At 39.8% G+C, this 18,461-nt stretch overlaps 1 long non-coding RNA gene across 1 annotated transcript; it reads left to right on the top strand.

The window, feature by feature from the left end:
• Positions 1-68: 68 nt before the first annotated feature.
• On the top strand, positions 69-4,641 carry LOC121039647 (uncharacterized). The gene is made up of 2 exons (XR_005794902.1): positions 69-786; positions 4,005-4,641. It is a non-coding gene; the product is annotated as an uncharacterized LOC121039647 (long non-coding RNA).
• Positions 4,642-18,461: the final 13,820 nt, after the last annotated feature.

The raw sequence follows: 18,461 nt of genomic DNA, 5'->3' as shown, positions 1-18,461 counted from the left end.
CCCCCCCCACCCCGGCCGCCGGAACCGGGCGGCGCGCGGCGACGGAGAAGCGGGCGAAAGCTGCGCGGCGACCTCCCCGCCCGGCCGGGGAGCCTTGCGAGGGGCGGCAGCCTCGGCGATCCCCGACCCGGCTGCAGGCTGCGCCCCGCGGGCCGGAAGGCTGCGCCCGCTCCTCGCCACCCTTCCCTCCCCTCCCTGAAGCCTGGCCAGACCCCTCGGGGACGCTCAGAGGCGCACCGCCGCTGTCTACCCGGGGAAGACGCGACTTTGCTGTTTTTGTCTTTGGGGGTTTTTTAATGGTGGCTGTTAGGCTTCCCCCGCTCCCCAGCCTTCCTGTCCCCGACGCTCGGGAAAGGCGCGTTCGCCCCGGGTGCAGCACCGGGCACCGCGACCGGGCGGGCTCAACCCTGGTAGGAAATGAAGTGGGTGTCTCCAGACCACAGCCTCCGGGCGCCGCTGGGGGAAGCCTGCGTGGTGCTCCAAATCCACCTGCAAGCCCCGGGGCGCCAGGGTCTTTGCTGCCACCGCTCGCCCCAAAATGAGCTCTCAAGCGTCACCTGACCGCTGGTGCCACCGTCTTTCCGGGCCAGTCTGCCTGGTTCCCAGACCTGCAGGAGAGATGACCTTAAAGCCGGCCGCCCTCCCTCACCCCATTCAACCCGAGAGCTGGGCTGGAAAGAGCCCGCTTCTGATTCAGTGAAATCGCTGGGCCACTTCACTTGCGTCTTCCCGACCCTACTTCGGAGAAGCTTCTCCAACGCAAACCCCTTCCAGGCGTCCCATTCGGTAAACCTTTTTGTTTGCTTATTTATTTTTATTTTTATTGACTTTTTTTTTTTTAATTTAAGGGTTCACGATTTCAGTCATGGAAAGGGGACAAAAATAAAAAGGAAATAATTCTAGAGATACATAAATCGACACGGCCAGTGAAGTACATACACTCTATCCCAAAGGCTACAATGCAAATCTCGCCACTTGGATTTGCAAACAGGGTTCCTGTCTTAAGCGATGTGTCCTCCAAAGTCCTAACAGTCTTGGGCTATTTTTTGACTGGGACTCCAGGTATAGAAACACTATGACACTACAGTACTTGCCATGATCTCTTATGTGTGCGCTTATTTTTTAAATCACTATTATTATTATTAATTTTTTCTTTATTTTCTGACCAAAAATACCTTCCAATTTCTCTGAAATGTATATGTTAGATACCCATCCCTTAATGTTTTAGATCTTTTCTCAGCAAGTCCCTCTTAAAGGTACAAGTACTCTTTAAAGACCTGACATTTAACATATCTACTTTACCTTTTCATTGACAGCCGGAGTGAGTCCCCCCAGAGGACAAGGAACAGGGGAGGTTCTGAAATGGGAGAAGGTGGGGAAAAAAACCCCAGGCTTCCAGCCTGATGTTGCTCCATCTGTAATGCACACTTGTCATTTCAAGGAGGATAAAAAGCAATGTCAATATATACATATCCAACTCTTCCCTTGTTCTGGAAGCACCATCTTACAACTGAGAGAAAGGGCCACCCATTGTTGAATCTAAGACCCTTCTACTGAATGGAAGGAAGAATCTTGAGATAATCCCTAAAAGCAGAAAAGTGGCTCACTGGTCAGCTGAGCGGTGGTCATGAGGGTCTGTGGGTTTCTGATGACATCTGTGCCAGTAAGGTAGTTAAGATTTTTACTCCGATCTTGAATGGACCACATATAATTTAAACCCACGATTTGGAAGCATTTGTATTTCTCCCTCGCTCCAGAGGTAGCCAGCTTCAAATATGGGGAACACTTATTAATACTTCAGTTGAGCTCTGCATACAACTTCCTCTGGATATAGATATCTTTTTTTTTTTTTTTTTTTTTTTTTTTTACCATTGTCTGAACAACAATTAGAATGGCATTCGTCCATGGAATAAAACTGTTCCTCTCCTTACCCTTTCCACATAAACTTGTCCCCAGTATGCTCCTAGTCTCTGATGTCCAGAAGTAGAAATGTCCACTGCGAGCTGTTGTCCAAACACTGATGACCATGTTCACGATCAACACAAAACACACATTTTGTGCCAAGAAAGGTAGTGACTCTAGATTAAACAAATATCATAGTCCAAGATTCTGGATGGAGAAAAGAGTAAGCCAGAAATTGATATTCCTCATCACAGTAAATTACTGAATTTGTAAAATGTCTATTTTCTGTGAACTTCATCTGTTTCAAAGACTGTGTTTATGTTTGTACCCGCAGCATAAGGCATGATTCGTAGGAATTAAAAAATACACGTGGGGTGAATTAAAGTTACAAGAACATAGAAGTGGTGGGTAGCCTTTTTTATCTGTTACGGGTCACTGAATCAGAGGAAAATAATTATTTGTAAATAAGTATATAAATGTTATGTAAATTCTACACAGAGATAAGCAAATAGCAAGGTTTTAAGAGATATTTTGAGAAATTCCAAAAGAAAGTCCACTGCTTTATATTAAATATAAAAAATATATGTAACTATTGGATTAGTTAAATTTATTTTAAACTGTTCTTCAGTATCTTATTGTGAGCTAGGAAAATGAAAGTAAATGGAAAGGATGAAAAGGGAAAAGGGAGATGAAAGATCCAACAACAAGAGAGGAAGCCAATGAGGTGGGAAGGGGTGTCATGGGAAGAAGCAGGGAGGGAAGAGAGAGGGAAAAGGCTCAGAATCCCTTCGTTTCTGGGCCTAGCATCAACAATCCTCAGAAAACCCATTCTCACATCTCTGCTTAAAATCCGGAGTTTATGGGAGTTTGCTTAGACCGTGGGTTGCTTGTGTCATCAATGATAAAACTGCATCAAACAAGATTTTCTCATGTTTTCATAAAAGGTCACTGAGCCATAACTCTTATGTGGTGAAAAAAAACTCTAGTCCAAACTGGTTTTTAACTTGTGAATGCACATTGGCAAGTCAAACACCACCACCCCTTTTCCAGAATTTCTGCTCATAATTTGCAACCAATAATTGTGTGTGTGTGTGTGTGTGTGTGTGTGAGAGAGAGAGAGAGAGAGAGAGAGAGAGAGAGAGAGAGAGAGAACCTGTGTATATGCATACACATTATCAACATCTAGCCTGACTCACTGTAATATGGGATCATCCAGGTTACAGATAGATAATCTGAAATTCAAATCTAAAAGAGATTATTTCGTGGTTAAAGAAAAAAAAAGGCATTGTGATTTGGAGTACTCAGGGCTAATACTAAACTATTCGCATGTTTCAAAATGAGTCCCAAAAATCACTGAAGAATGCATTCCTAATACGTAGCATATTACATATCTCGCTTCTCAAATTCTTCAGCATTTATAATTTTTGTTAATCTTAAAAAAGTCTAAAACTATAGACTCCTATCTGACACATATTTGCACATTACAAGGAAGATTCTCTAGCCAGTCATCCAGGATTACATTTCCTACGCTTACCTCAGTTGTCGAAGTTGAGAAGGAAGTATCCTGTTCCCCAAGTTCCCCTCACCCCCCCAATCTCAGTCATTTTTCCTACTTCCGGCATCTTTAATCACTATATTCAGGACGATATTAGAGCAAAGATCAGGGAGTCTTTGGACAAGGTCTTCAATTATTATCTCAAGTGGGGAAACAGAAGGGCAATAGATTAGCTGTTAGCAAACTTAAGGTTATAGAAATTCTGGGCAATAAGAAACTTAATCTGTCAGATAGGCCAGTGCCATTTCTCTTTATCTGTGAGAAAATAAATAGAAACTGTGTGCCAAGTGTGACTGTACTTAATCCTGTGCATATGAGCGTGTGAATATAGTCGTCCTTAGAGTCAAGGTGTCCAGCCACAAGCCTCAACCTCATCAATCTCTTTCTTCCTTCCTTCCTATCTCACAAACTGGCCTGCTTTAATTCTTCCTTATTGAGTTTCTTCCTTCCTCTTCAGGACCCTTGCAAAGACTGTCCCCTCTGTCTGGAGCATACCCATTTATTTCCCCCAACCACCCACCTAAGCTGATGCTTTTTCATCTTTCAGCTCCACAGGAAGTCATATGCCATGGATGACAGACACTCCCTCAATTGATTCTGGACCTCCTTTATGTGTTCTCATGAGACCCCCTCTACTTTTTCAGCAGAGGACGCAGGACGGCTTGGCATTTCATACACCTGAGATATTTAATGGACACATTTTCGCAGGCTTTGCACTATAAATTCCACAAGAGGAATTTATCTTCAGCTCTTAGCACGGTGCTAGTCACAACCAAGTACATACCTATAAATGACTGCATGAAAGAAAAATAGATACAATTCAGGAAAGCCATTGTCTGGGCCTTGGAGAGCTGTACAACCGGGACACGATAGAATAAAAAAAGATAAAGGACTCATTTTACCCTGTTTACATCACTTATGGAAATCTCTGATATTTTTCAAAACTCCTACCATACCTTCAAGGATAAAATACATCATTCCATAGAAACCATATTTTGAGGCAAGTACGTTTTTGAAAATAATTAACAAAAATGAAATAGAGAATCATAAAGAAAGGAGATCAACTTATAGCATTTTGACATTCTAAATGAATCAATCCTTCATCTTGGTCAATTCTGTGAGATATTTTCCTCATTTATGCTTTGATTGTTTTGTCTTAATAAAAATATTCAACTATGTTCTAAGTTAGTTTTAGTGTGTTCTGTACAAAGCTGGGAATGCCTTGGGGAAAATTTATATTACTGTTAATACAGAGTATATGAGTAAGGAATAATAGACTAAATGAAATTTGTAAAATACAATGATTTATTATGAGATGACAATTATACTGCCACAGCACTTATTAAAAAAGGAAAAATTAATATGAGCCTTCTGATTTCAGAAGGGTCCGTGAATGTGACAGAATATGAAAAGTACCTGTTAAGATCAGAAATTTTGAGAGAGGACAGTAGAAAAATGGGCAGTTAGGATGAAGTTATAATGCAAAAGATCCAGGTTCACAATAAAGGGTGTGTGAACATATTCCCCCAGTAAGAAGACAAAGTTTATGCTCTAAATTTCCACTTGTATTTAACATCTGCATTTTATGATCTGATTTGCTTGTTTTGTTTTATTTATCTACTTATTTTGAGACAGAGACAGAGAGAGAGTGCATGTGTAAGAGCAAGCAGGGGAGGAACAGAGAGAGAACCTCAAACAGGTTCCGCTTGGTCAGTGCATCGCTTGACTCACAGCTCCATCCCATGAACCATGAGATCATGACCTGAGCCAAAATCAAAAGTCAGATCATTAAGAGACTGAGCCGCCCAGGCGCCTCTGATTTGTTTTGAATGTCATCATTGGGAATCATTTGGCATGAAACAGAAGTGAAAATCTGAAATTTGAAGCATTTATGATATTCTTGATTTTACAATTCAGGGAGTTAATGCTATTTTTTTTCATGGAACACACCTAAAAAGTCCTGTATATGTAAATATGATTTACAAATAGATACATTCATGAGTTTTTAATGTAAATAAAGGGATTGTATGCTTTGAAAAGTAATTTAGTTTTTCTTTTTGATAGGGAGTTCCACAAATGCATTTGAAATACTTTATTTTTCAAAATATTATTTAAACATTATTTCCCTTATATGTAATGACATATATTGCCTTAGTTTTTTTTTTTCTTTTTTACCGAAAAGTGGAGCCCATCTCAAAATGTTCTCTCATTGATAGAAGGATCCATCAGGCTAACATTAACCATGCTGAGAGCCAGCTAATGTCTTTTCAAAAGGTAAAATACCTCATAGCTTTTGGGAGAACTTTTTCAAATATGACTTTTAATATTTTGCCCTACCAAAATTATCTTTAAGACTAAAAATTTGTGGGGCACCTGGGTGGTTCAGTTGGTTAAGCGTCCAACTTCGGCGCAGGTCACGATCTCATAGTTTGTGAGTTCAAGCCCTGTGTTGGGCTCTGTGCTGACAGCTCAGAGCCTCGAGCCTGCTTTGGATTCTGTGCCTCCCTCTCTCTCCGCTCCTCTTCTGTTTGTTCTCTCTCTCTCTAAGGAATAAACATTCCTTCCTTCCTTCCTTCCTTCCTTCCTTCCTTCCTTCCTTCCTTCCATAATAGCCATCCTAATGGCTGTGAAACAGTATCTCATTGTGATTTGGGGTTTGCATCTCCCTAATTATGACTGAGGTCGAGCATCTTTGCATGTGCTTATCGATCATTTGTGTATCTTCTTTGAAGAAATGCCTTTGCGCATTTTAAAAATTAGGCTGTTTGTTTTCTTTTTGCCTTGTCGTAGTTCTTTATATATTCTTGATATTAAACCCTTACAGATACATGATTTTCAAACATTTTCTGTCATTCTGTGTGTTATCTTTTCACTCAGTGTCCTGAGATGCACAAAAGTTTTAATTCTGATGTAGTCCAGTTTATCTACTTTTCTTTTAAATGCAGTATATACTTTTTTTTAGACTCTTAACAAATATTTATTGAATGGATGAAAGAATTCAGGTAATTTATGGTTACACACTTATTACACATAATGCTGCAATAGACTTTATTATAGTTAAATTTTCGTATACAACTTTCAAATTTTTTCGTAGGATGAACTTCCTAGAATGGGGTTTCTGGGTCAAAGGAATTATATACTTTTTAAAAATGTTAACTAATTCAAAACCATAATGAGCAAAATATCCAAATTTAAAATATATACAGGTCAGTATCACTAGTGTTTTCTTTGCCTCAGGTTCCAATATGGCTCTATACAGCATTACTCTGTGTATTTTCTACACTATGCATTGTGAAACGTAAGAAATCTTATGGGTGCAAATACTACTGTTAACACAAGTACATAAATTATGTAAAAAAGATTCTATAGGAAGGGTTCTACACTATAACACAAATAGTACCGGGTTAATGTAAGTTCACAATTCTCTTTATTTGGGTTCTCTGTATTTTCAGAATAAGATAAGATATAAAATTCAGGTCTATATTTTTAGCTTGGTCACTTTTCTTCCTTCCTTCCTTCTTCCATTCCTTCTTCCTTCCTTCCCTCTTTCCTTCCTTCCTCCCTTCCTTCTTTCCTTCCTTCCTTCCTTCTCTGTACAAATGTGATTATTCTTATTAGTTAGAAAATGGTCTTATTTATTGGTGGGAATCACAGCTGGAACACTACCTCAGGGGAGTTACCGCAGGAGGAGATGCCCTAGAGAGCAGGCAGCAAAGTCTGTAAAAAACTATTTTGTGCATGCTGTTGTGCCTAACCCTTTCTGTCACCGCAAGAGGCCATATTTTCATATTAATCAAGAGACTGCAAATCTTCCAAAAGCTCATGGAAAGTTTGGGATATTAATAGATTTAATAGATTTCTTTCTAAATGTCAGCATATGGCACTCTAAAGATTCCTTTTCTCTGAACCACTAGTGACTATACGTAGATTTACCTTGCTGAACAGAGCATACACATTTCTCATTGTTCTACAACTATGTAACCTCTACTTTTGTCAAATGAAAACAATAAACCAGATTAATGTAAGTTTGTTTCTTTGTACTGTTTTCCATTGTCAAACACTGAGACCTTCTTTTTTAAATGATTGGATCAATGGTGGACTTTGTTTTGAAGCTTGTATTTAAGAAGGTATTTAAGAAGAGTGCAGTTCATGCTCTTCACATCCTTAGAAATCAGTCCTCAAAGACCACAGCACCACCTGTCAATCCAGCAGACACCACCATGTAACAACAAAGACCATGAAAGTTGCTTGTCAACTACTTTGAGTTGGAGCAGTTTACTTTCTCAATAGATGAGAACAGAGGACTTTTTCTTTTTTTTTTTTTTTTTTGAACAAAATGAAACTGAGTTTTATAAAGCCATCTGAATCTTTTTAACTGCTTTCTTTTAACACGCACAGTAAAATCTTTCATATGAATTTCATTAAGCTTCAAGGTCATTTAGGAGAAAATGGTAAGCATATCAATGACAGAAGTGCTTTGCATTCAATGCCTATCAAATAAATATGTGTTAATAATAGACTCTTCCATTCATTTCCTGTTATTGCCAGCAGATTTGGAAAGAGATCATAATATACGAGATATTCTCTCATTCTCTTTTCTAACTAGGAACACATCTACCACAGAATACATAATGTTATGTCGCTGCGGTTATTTTTACTTTCAGTAAATAATAAGAGAGAGACAGGGTAAATAGTCTATTATTCTCTTAACTGATTTTTCATTTTAACTGAATGTCCAAGATTATCCCATTAATTTTAAGAGAGAAATATATTTATTTCCATGATCCAAGATTGGACTTTAAATCACAAAGATATTTTATAAGTATATTAAAATCACAGAAATCCACAATCTGAACATGTTGCATTTTTGTAATATACATTCACAGTTTTAACTGAGACTAATGTCCCCAGCAGGGAAATATATCTGAAAAGTAAGATATCCTTTTAATATATTTGTATTTTTTAATTCCTGAAATAAATTCACTTGTGTGGGCAAGAATCTAAGTTCTTACTTAATTTTTTTATATATGCTTATCTTGAAAAATTATATTGCAACAATACTTAATTATATGTATAATGCATAGTAATCTTTATGCAAACTGTGTTATACAGACATGTCAAGATACAAAAATTTTTTTTTATTTTATTTATTTTTTTTAATTTTTTTTTTTCAACGTTTATTTATTTTTGGGACAGAGAGAGACAGAGCATGAACGGGGGAGGGGCAGAGAGAGAGGGAGACACAGAATCGGAAACAGGCTCCAGGCTCTGAGCCATCAGCCCAGAGCCTGACGCGGGGCTCGAACTCACGGACCGCGAGATCGTGACCTGGCTGAAGTCGGACGCTTAACCGACTGCGCCACTCAGGCGCCCCAGAAATTTTTACTAATTGTGAATTTCAGATATGGTGCAACTTATTGGAATTTCAATCATGATCGTGAAAAGAAAAGATTATCTTCAAATTAGTACATAATCAGTGTTATCAATAAATTTGTAACTAGTGTGCTATGTGGCTTGTTAATTGTTGCAGCTTACTGATCACTGTGACTTGTACATAAAATTTTGAAAACACATTGCTAGTGGAAGAAAATCCCTGCACCAAAGAAAAAAATCTCTTTAAGTCAAAATAATGAACGATACAAAAAATGTTTTTAGGACTGAGGTGACCTGATATGATATTTCTCAAAGACAAAAGGATAGCTATGGTAAAGTCCTGATTAACTAGAATTCTCTGGAATAGCTGGTACAATTTGTTACATTTTTGATTGAGAGTTTTAATGGGCATAGCGCTCCTTTCAATTATTTATTGATTTCTTACCAATGTATTAGAATAGTTCCACCCTTAGTCAAAAGGATAGTAAACATTCTCAGCAACAGGCTTTTTAGCTAAGTTTATTCATTTTTTTAAGCATAAATTGATTTTAGGCTTGAATAATCCTACCTTACTATCTGTTGGTATCTCACATTTAGACATCCATCGGAAATGTCAAGAGTCAGAACACAATATACAGTACAGGTGTTACTGAACGTTTAATCTTTGACATTCTGGTAGGTAAAAATCATATTCACTATAATTTAATATTAATTTATTAGAATCTGTTCAATCATTTGCATCTTTTAAGGTCCATTTGTAGTGTTGAGATTGTGACTCATATTTTCACACCCATTGCCCAATTTTTTTTTTAGTTGGGATGTTGTTTTTTTCTTAATAATATGTGGAAACTGTTTATATATTCAACTAGGATTATGGTGAGTTCTTTGCCAGATTTTTTATTAAAACAATAGTCAAACTTATTGCTTTAATTTACTGTTTTTAAATATCGTATCATACTTAGAAAAGTTCTCTCTCTTCCAGCATTTTATATGATTTTTCTAAATTTTCTACTCTTCTGTACATTTACTGTTTTTAACATTTAAACATTTAGTTATTATGATATACAGTGTCACTATGGATATAACGTATTCCTTTTTTCCTAGAATTTTCTCAGTGATTTGCAGGTCACTTAAACAATCTTAATTTAAAAAAAAGTGTATTTATTGATTTTGAGGGAGAGTGAGCACAAGCAGAGGAGGTGCAGAGAGAGAGAGAGAGGGAGGGAGGGAGAGAGAGAGTTCCAAGAAGGCTTCGTGCTGTCAGCACAGAGACTGATGTGGGGCTCAAACCCACAAACCATGAGTTCATGACCTGAGCCAAAACCAAGACATGGACCTTAATTGACTGAGCCACCTAGGAGCCCTGGTCACTTAAACACTCTTAATGAAATTTGTCTTTTTCTGGATTTCTAGTTGATTCAATTGATTTGAATTTCTATTCATATTTATTATTCCCCAGTTTTAATTCCTTTGTCATTATATAATATCATAATTTATTTTACGACCTAAAACAAATACTACTTCTCCTCCAATCCAAATTCCAAGTGGTTCATTTCTCCTGACCTACTAGAAACAAGGCACAACTAGATGAAATGAGGTCTTGGGTATTTTTTTGGATCCCAAGAGAAAGCTGGTTTGCAGTTTTATTCCCTGAGGATTGAGAAACCACATGAAAGACTAAATCAGACATCTCAGCCAAAGCTGGCAATTGGTACATTCTTGGAATCGTTTATAAAGCAGAGACTTTCAAAAGTCCCTGCGGAAGACCAGTATTAGTGCCTTGTGGATGTTGAGCTTCTCTTATTAACAAGAGAACAAGATGATGTGGAACTCACAGACTGATTACTCATTTGTCTTGAAGCTGAATGTATACAGAAGCCAGAGACAGACCAGCCTCCTCCAGCTGTCCCAAACATGGATGGACACCTTGCCCACCACACCACATTCTGTCGCCTTTGTGGCTGGTGACCCTAAATGTAAACTCAGATCCACATCTGCACCCCAGTTCCCTGGAAAGCAAAATAGCCACACATCTGAGAGGGTCTCTATTAGTTCACTATTGCTACTATAACAAATTATCAAAAATGTAGTGACTTGAAACAATGCAAACTTAGTTTAGAGTTCTTAAAGTCAGAAGTCTGAAATGGGTCTTGTAGGGCTAAAATCAAGGTGTCAACAGAGCTTCATTCCTTTTGGAAGTCCTGGGGTATCCAGCTGTATTCCAGGAAGCTCATTGCTCTTTCCAGCTTCTTTTTTTTTTAATTTTAAATATTTTACTTATTTATGGGAGAGAGAAAGAGACAGAGTATGATTGAGGGAGGGGCAGAAAGAGGGGAGAAACAGAATCCGAAGCAGCAGGCTCTAGGCTCTGAGCTGTCAGCACAGAGCCTGAGGCGGGGCTTGAACCCATGAGCCCTGGGATCATGACCTGAGCTGAAGTCAGATGCTTAACCATCGGAGCCATCCAGGCTCCCCACTCTTTCCAGCTTCTTGAGGTCACCAGCATTCCTTGACTCATGGCCCCTTCCTCTACTTTCAAAGCCAGCCACTTAGTTTCTTCTGATCTCAATCCACCCCACTCCCTCTCTCTCTTCCTTCTGGATCCTGACATCACTTCCTCTCCCTCTGATCATGTTGTCGCATAATTCTCTCCAACTGTAACTCCTCCTGCATACCTCTTAAAAGGGCCATTGCTAATCATCTTGCCCAGACAGCTCCTCGTCTCAAGATCCTTAACTTAATCACCAGTGCAAATGTCCTTTTGTCATATAAGGAAACATAACCATAAATTCCTGAGATTAGGATGTGGACATCTTTAGGGATCATTACTTAGCTTACCATAGGACACAACAGGACAAAAAAAGAAAGATCAGTCACAACATTCTCATTGAAATATAGCTCTTACAGGAGTGAAGTGAAAACCTAAAAGAAAAATAGGAGCACTTGAGAAAACTCAGGAACAGTAATATGCACACACCCCCAGATATGCCAGTGCTCACAAAAATTCTTTCCAATTAAACAATTAAGTAGGCTATTGCAAGGAAAGGCTGTCAGCCTTGAGACCAAATTCAGATCATGAAAGATAAAGGGCAAAAACATAAGGTGATGGAAATCCTGAAGGATAATACAGGGACTGGAGGGCACATCCAGAAAACCCATAATAAAAATGAAAGGCATTCAGGAAGATAAAATGGAACAGATGGAAGAAAGGAAATAATTAAATAATAGGAGATAATTCATCTGTGATGAAAAAAGACCTGCGTCTACAGACTGCGAGGGCTCGCTGAGTTCCAGAACGTACCGACGGGATAAGACACACACTTGGCATGTCCCACAAACTTCCTGAATGATGAGGAACAAAAGAAAAATAACACAAGCACAGGGTGAAAGTACAGACTTCTTATAAAAGAAAAACACACTAGCGTTCAGGATTGTCTTTTGCAACATTGGGTGAGAGACAGTAAAACGGCATCTACAAGCCCATACGACTGTGCAACCGTAAGTCGCCTTGCCCACTCGAGATACTGCGCATGTATCAGAAAGAAAGAAACATTTTAAGACCATACAGGAAATCATTAGAGCGTATCACTCATGTGCCCTATATGAAGAAAGTACTCGAGGAAAGACTCTTAACACAATAAAGAATTGATCTGAGGCAGAACCCTCAGGACGGGGGCACAAGAAAGCAAAGAAATGTGTGAAGAGCACCTCATTATACACTGCCGTGGACATATGTGTATAACTGAACATTAATCTACTGGATAATGAGTGACTGCCCAGGAATACATAATACAATTGTGGAATAAGGGCCTTTCTAACAGAAGGGACACGCTGTTGATGAAATTCTAAGTACCACATAACCCAGCAAAACACAGGAGTTTGAAGAGAAGCAGGAACTGATAGAAATGCAAATGGCTTCCAATGTTGTCATCTGGCAGAGGTGTGTGTACCAGTGCAGAGAGAAGTAAGTGTTTGGGAAGCTCAATTTCGTGGGACAGGTACAAGTACCAACAAAATACAAACTCTCAGAGGAAGAAATAGGTAGCATCTTGTTTTCAAATATGCTGAATCATAGGGCTTTTAATCCGTGGGCAGAGAAAAAGAAAGTGATAATGGAATAGAAAAGTAGAACTTTGTGGATCAAACCAGAAGCATCAGGAAAGTGATAGATAAAATTAACTCACTGGCCTCCGTCTCTCATCGTTGCAGATCCCTAGGTCTCATCCCCTTAGATCTGCTTCTGTTCTCCATCCATATCACTCCCTTAGGGAGGAAAACTAAACTCAAGGTTCCAAATACGATTTATATGCTAATTATTCCTGAAGTAGTATCTATGACCTGGAACGTTTCCTCCAACTATACACGTATTTTCAACTGACTACCTACCACTCCACTTGGATGTTTAAAAGATATCCCCAAATCACCGTATTCAAAACTCAACTTCTAATAATTTGCTCCCCAACACACAAGTATACACTGAAAACCACCTATTTCACAGTCCCCTTGAGTCCTTAGAGCTGCTGCTACCTGACTATGTCTCACCACTTCGATGCCGCTATGGTCCCACCACCTTCCTTCATTTCCTGTGTGGAATACTGTCGACTGTCATGCTTTAATGCATGTTCCCCCCACTCCGTCTCTCTTTCTCTCCCTCTTTCTCTCTCCTCCCTCTCTCCTGCTTCTCTCCTTCCCTCCTTCTTTCTCTCAACAATGTTATTTATTTTGAGAGAGAGAGAGAGAGAGAGAGAATTAGTGGAGGAAGCGTAGAGAGAGGGAGAGAGAGAATCCCAGGCAAGCTCCACACTGTTAGCAAAAGAGCCTGAAGCTGTGCTCATTCTCAGAAACTGTGGAATCATGACCTGAGCTCAAACCAAGAGTTGGACGCTTAACTGACTGAGCCACCCAGGTGCCCCTCAACATTATTGAGATATAATTCACATACCATAAAATTCACACTATGAAAGTATGAAATTCAGTGTTTTTTAGTATACTCACAGAATTGTGAAACCATCATCACTATCTAATTTCAGAACATTTCACCATCCCAAAAGAAATGTGTTCCTAGTGGGAATCACTCCTGATTCTCCCTCATCTACATTAAACCTGTGCAAACCACTGATCTATTTTGTCTCTGTGCATTTGCTTGTTCTTGATATTTCATATAAAAGGAATCATATAACATGTGGCCTTTTGTGACTGGCTTATTCAGTTTGCATGTTTTCAAGGTTCATCCAGGTGGTAGCATGGATCAGTACTTCATTCCTTTTTTTATTGATGAATAATTTTCCAGTATACATCCACACCACATTTTGTTATCCATTCATCAGTTGATGGACATTTGGGTTGTTTCTACCATTTGGCTGAATAATACTGCTTGAGAATTTCTGTACAGGGTTTTGTGTGAATGTCTACTTTCAACTCTCTTGGGTAGATAGATATCTAGGAATGGAATTTCTAAGACATAAGGTACTTCTATGTTTAACATCTTCAGGAATTGCCAAATTATTTTCACAGTGGCTGTTGCACCATTTTACAATCCCACCAGCAAATATAAGGGTTACAATTTCTTTACATCTTTATCCACAGGTTTTTGTTGTTGTGCATTTGTTTCACTTTAGCCATCCTAATGGGCATGTAGTTGTATCTCAGTTTGGTTTTGTTTGGCATGTCCATGATTATTAACAATGTTGATCATCTTCTAATAGTCTTGTATTGGCCATTAGTATCTCCTTTTTAGAGACATATCTCTCCAAATCCTTTGCCCTTTTATTTTTGTTGTTGAGTTGTAGAAATCCTTTCTCCCCCCAACTCTGTTAAGATATCATTGTGTTTTTAAGGTGTATCATGTAATGATTTGCAACATTTATATATTGTGAAATGATTACCAAAATTAGGTTAGTTACCACATCCATCACCTCACATAATAACATTAATTTTTTTAGAAATTTATAATTTGTGTCAGGTATGTTTTAGAGTGAACCCAGAACAGTTGTAGTATAAATGCCTGGCAGGGTGGGTTTTCTGGGGAAAAACTCATTATTTTTTTTAAGAAATAGAATAAAGCAATGATGTTCTAGACATCTGTCTAAATGATCAGACTCAGGTTCCATACAAAGTACCTTGTTGGATTCTTTTCTATCATTTTGTGCTACTAAAAACCCGGGATGTAAAATACTAGTTTGTTGGTAAATTCTGTGAATTCTGTGAATAATAATATGATTGAAAATAAGTCTAGGGGTGCCTGGGTGGCTCAATCAGTTGGGTGGCTGACTTCAGCTCAGGTCATGATCTCACGGTTCATGAGTTCAAGCCCCGCATAGGGCTCTGTGCTGACAGCTCAGAGCCTGCAGCCTGCTTGGGATTCTGTGTCTCCCTCTCTCTCTGCCCTTCCCCCGCTCATGCTCTGTCTCTTTCAAAAATAAATAAACACTTAAAATTTTTTTTTAAAAATACTTCTGAAAGTCAAGCTCTTTATTACTTTGTTTATTTAACAAATAAGTTTGAGCATCAACTTTGTGCCACATCCTGTTCCAAGTACTTAGGACATATTGCTGAAGACAGCAATCTGATTGCTATTCTCATGAAGCTTAGATGGTTTGGGAAGGGGGTGCAGGGGAGATGGTGGGAGGGGGAGAAGAGGCAATGAATATAATCTACAGGAAAATGGGGGACCTGGGTGGCTCAGTTGGTTAGGCCTCTGACTTTGGCTCAGGTCCTGATCTCACGGTCCGTAAGTTCAACCCTCGCATCAGCCTGTGTGCTGACAGTTTGGAGCCTGGAGCCTGCTTCAGGTTCTGTGTTTCCCTCTCTCCCCCACTAACGCTCTGTGTCTCTCCAAAATGAATAAACATTAAAAAAAATTTTTTTAAGAGAAAAGTCTAAACAGTTGAAAAGTGACCACAAATAATGAAATAAATTTAATTGTCTAGATCAGCAAAAAGAAAAAAAAATGTTTATGCAGTGGTTTTCTGATTTTCTTCCACTGTTTATTTGCATTCTCTTGGATTTCACTGCGTTTCTTTAAAGTAATTGCATTGACTTCCTCGTCATAGATGTCCATTTCTTGGGGGTTGGTTATCGGAGCTTTAATAGTTTCCTTTGGCACCTGTGTCATATTTTCATGATTCTTAGTGAACTGTGTAGCCTCACGTTGGTGCCTGTGCATTGGAGGAAGCAAGCACCTCTTCCAGTCTTTAGAGACAGGTTTCAGGAGGTAAAGACTCTTCTGCCTGTTCCCTGGGCTGATGGGATTACCTCCTGAATCAGAATCATGCTGAATTGTAGCCAGTTATAAGGCTCTTTCTGGGTCTACATTGGGGTCCACTGTTGGAGGGTTTTCTTAAGAGGGTGGGGGAGTCATGCTTCCTGACAAGTCCCTGTGCCGATGAGACTACCTCAAACCCTTGGTTGGTCAGTAGGATGGCGATGGGACAGGCATCTATTTCAGGATCCTCAGATAGCTAGTCCATGACCAAGGGCATGATGGGTTTGGCTCTGGGAGGGCTGCTACCTGGTCACTGCGTGTTCCCTTTTGGGCAAGGCTGGCCCATTACTGTGGCCAAGAGGAGCTGGAACCAAGCCAAGTTTGAAATATGCAGACCAGGTTCTGGAAGCATGATTGGGCATGTCTGCCACCAGGTCCCTAGGTGGGCTGGGCTGGTCCCTGACATGCCTGGAGGGGCTGGTGCTGAGTAGAGGGCGCTTTCAGGAGCTCCTGAGGTGCCAGTGTATGTATCTCCCACCTGGTCCCGGGGCCAGCAGGCCTGCTTGTGGGCTGCAGCTGGAAGGCCTGGCATAGAGTGTAGGACCCTTTCAGCATCCTGGATGTACTGAGAGGGCTCAGAACTACTGGCAGACAATGGCTGTGGGGAAGGTGGAGTGGTTATAAAGGGCCTTTCAGGATCTCTAGGGGTGCAGATGGGTCCCTGTGGTAGCAAGACTGTGGACTGTGACTGGGATGGGCTCCTGCCCGTCGACAGGGCTCTTTTCGAATCTACAGCATGACCACATCTGGAATTTGGCAGGCTTGCCTCCAGGGGCTCCCATACCGCAACCCAGAGGGGCTGACTTTGGTTCACAGGCTACCACAGAGTCAACTGCCAGGACTGAGTTCTCTCTGCCCATTACACCCAGTGCACAGGTGGGCCTGAGTCCTTCCAGGTTCCTTGGTATGTGGTGCTGGCGACAGACTCACAGCCAAATGAGACTGTGGCCAAGTCCTCCAGGGTACAGAGCTCTTTCTGCTTCAGTACCCAGGGCCACGGTTGGCAAATCCACCACCAGGGCATGAGCTCACCTGCTCAAAACGGCTCTCCTGTCTCAGATTATCTCTGAGTTTCATGGTCCCCCGCGTGGATCTCAAATTTCCCACAAAGGCTCTTTGGTCTAGATGGATGCCTAACTACTGTTGTTCAGAGGGGATGTGAACAAGGGATGTCTCATTTGGCCATCTTGTTCCCCATGTTTTTTTTTTGTTTTAATGTTTGTTTATTTCTGAGGCAGAGAGAGACAGAGCATGAGTGGGGGAGGGTCAGAGAGAGAGGGAGACACAGAATCCGAAGCAGGCTCCAGTCTCTTAGCTGGCAGCACAGAGCCCGATGCGGGGCTCGAACTCACAGACTGTGAAATCATAACCTGAGCCGAAGTCGGACGCTCAACCGACTGAGCCACCTAGGCGCCCCTCCCTATGGTTTTTTAATACTAACATACTTGTTACAGTGAGGTTACGAAATGCTTGTCAGCTGGGATCATTTCCTTAAATGTACACTCTACCTAAGAGGCATCTGTTTACAGACTCATTTATCCCCAGTGATGGATACTCTAGAGAAGTGTAGTGACACATGGTATGTTCCCATTGAACATTTGTTGATGGAATAAATGAATGAAAAAAATGGAATTAAAGGGGTAATCCAGGTGACACCAGCCAAATGAAACACACAGAAGAAGTTAACATTACACATACTTCACACAATAATGCTGAACATTTAAAGAACAAAAGGCAGCGTAAGGATAAATGATTATAAATATGAACATAACAGGGGAAGTAAGTATATAACTCACCAAACAAAAAATGGTTAGAAATATAAAGAGAACATGCTAAATTTAAGAATGCAATTTTAATAAAATGCTCAATGTAAGACTCAAATAGGAAGTAAAAGATAGGGTAAGACTAGCAATTACTAGCAATTACTAATGAGAAGTGTGTTGATTGGTCTGCAAATGAAAATCAAAGCACAAAATCTGTCCACGTTCTCTTCAAAATCTCTTCCTAGAATTTTCTTCACTTTCGCTCTTATCCTTCAAAACTCAAATGAAGGTAAAATTTGCATTTTGAAACTTTATTTAATTTTTAGCTAATGATAAGCTCTCATTAATTTGAATTCATAATAGTATTGGATTGTTAATAGTGCATTAGTACATAACATACCAGATAATTCTTGCAGCCTAATACATTTTAAAATTTTATTTATAACCTTATGTGGAGACTTGTACTCTGGTGAAGATGGAAAAAATGCAGAGACTGGATTTACCCCAGCACCTGAAACATCCAACAAAGGAGCAAAAAAATACCAAATAATGGCATTAAAGACACTAGTTTCAGGCAACAAAGGGCAGTGTTCCCCAGGAAATA

Source organism: Herpailurus yagouaroundi, unplaced genomic scaffold, assembly GCF_014898765.1.
Source record: "Herpailurus yagouaroundi ecotype Mexico unplaced genomic scaffold, PumYag 181, whole genome shotgun sequence".
Taxonomy (NCBI): Eukaryota; Metazoa; Chordata; class Mammalia; order Carnivora; family Felidae; genus Herpailurus; species Herpailurus yagouaroundi.
The sequence above is the reverse complement of the archived record's forward strand: the minus strand, read 5'-3'. Positions and strand labels throughout refer to the sequence as shown.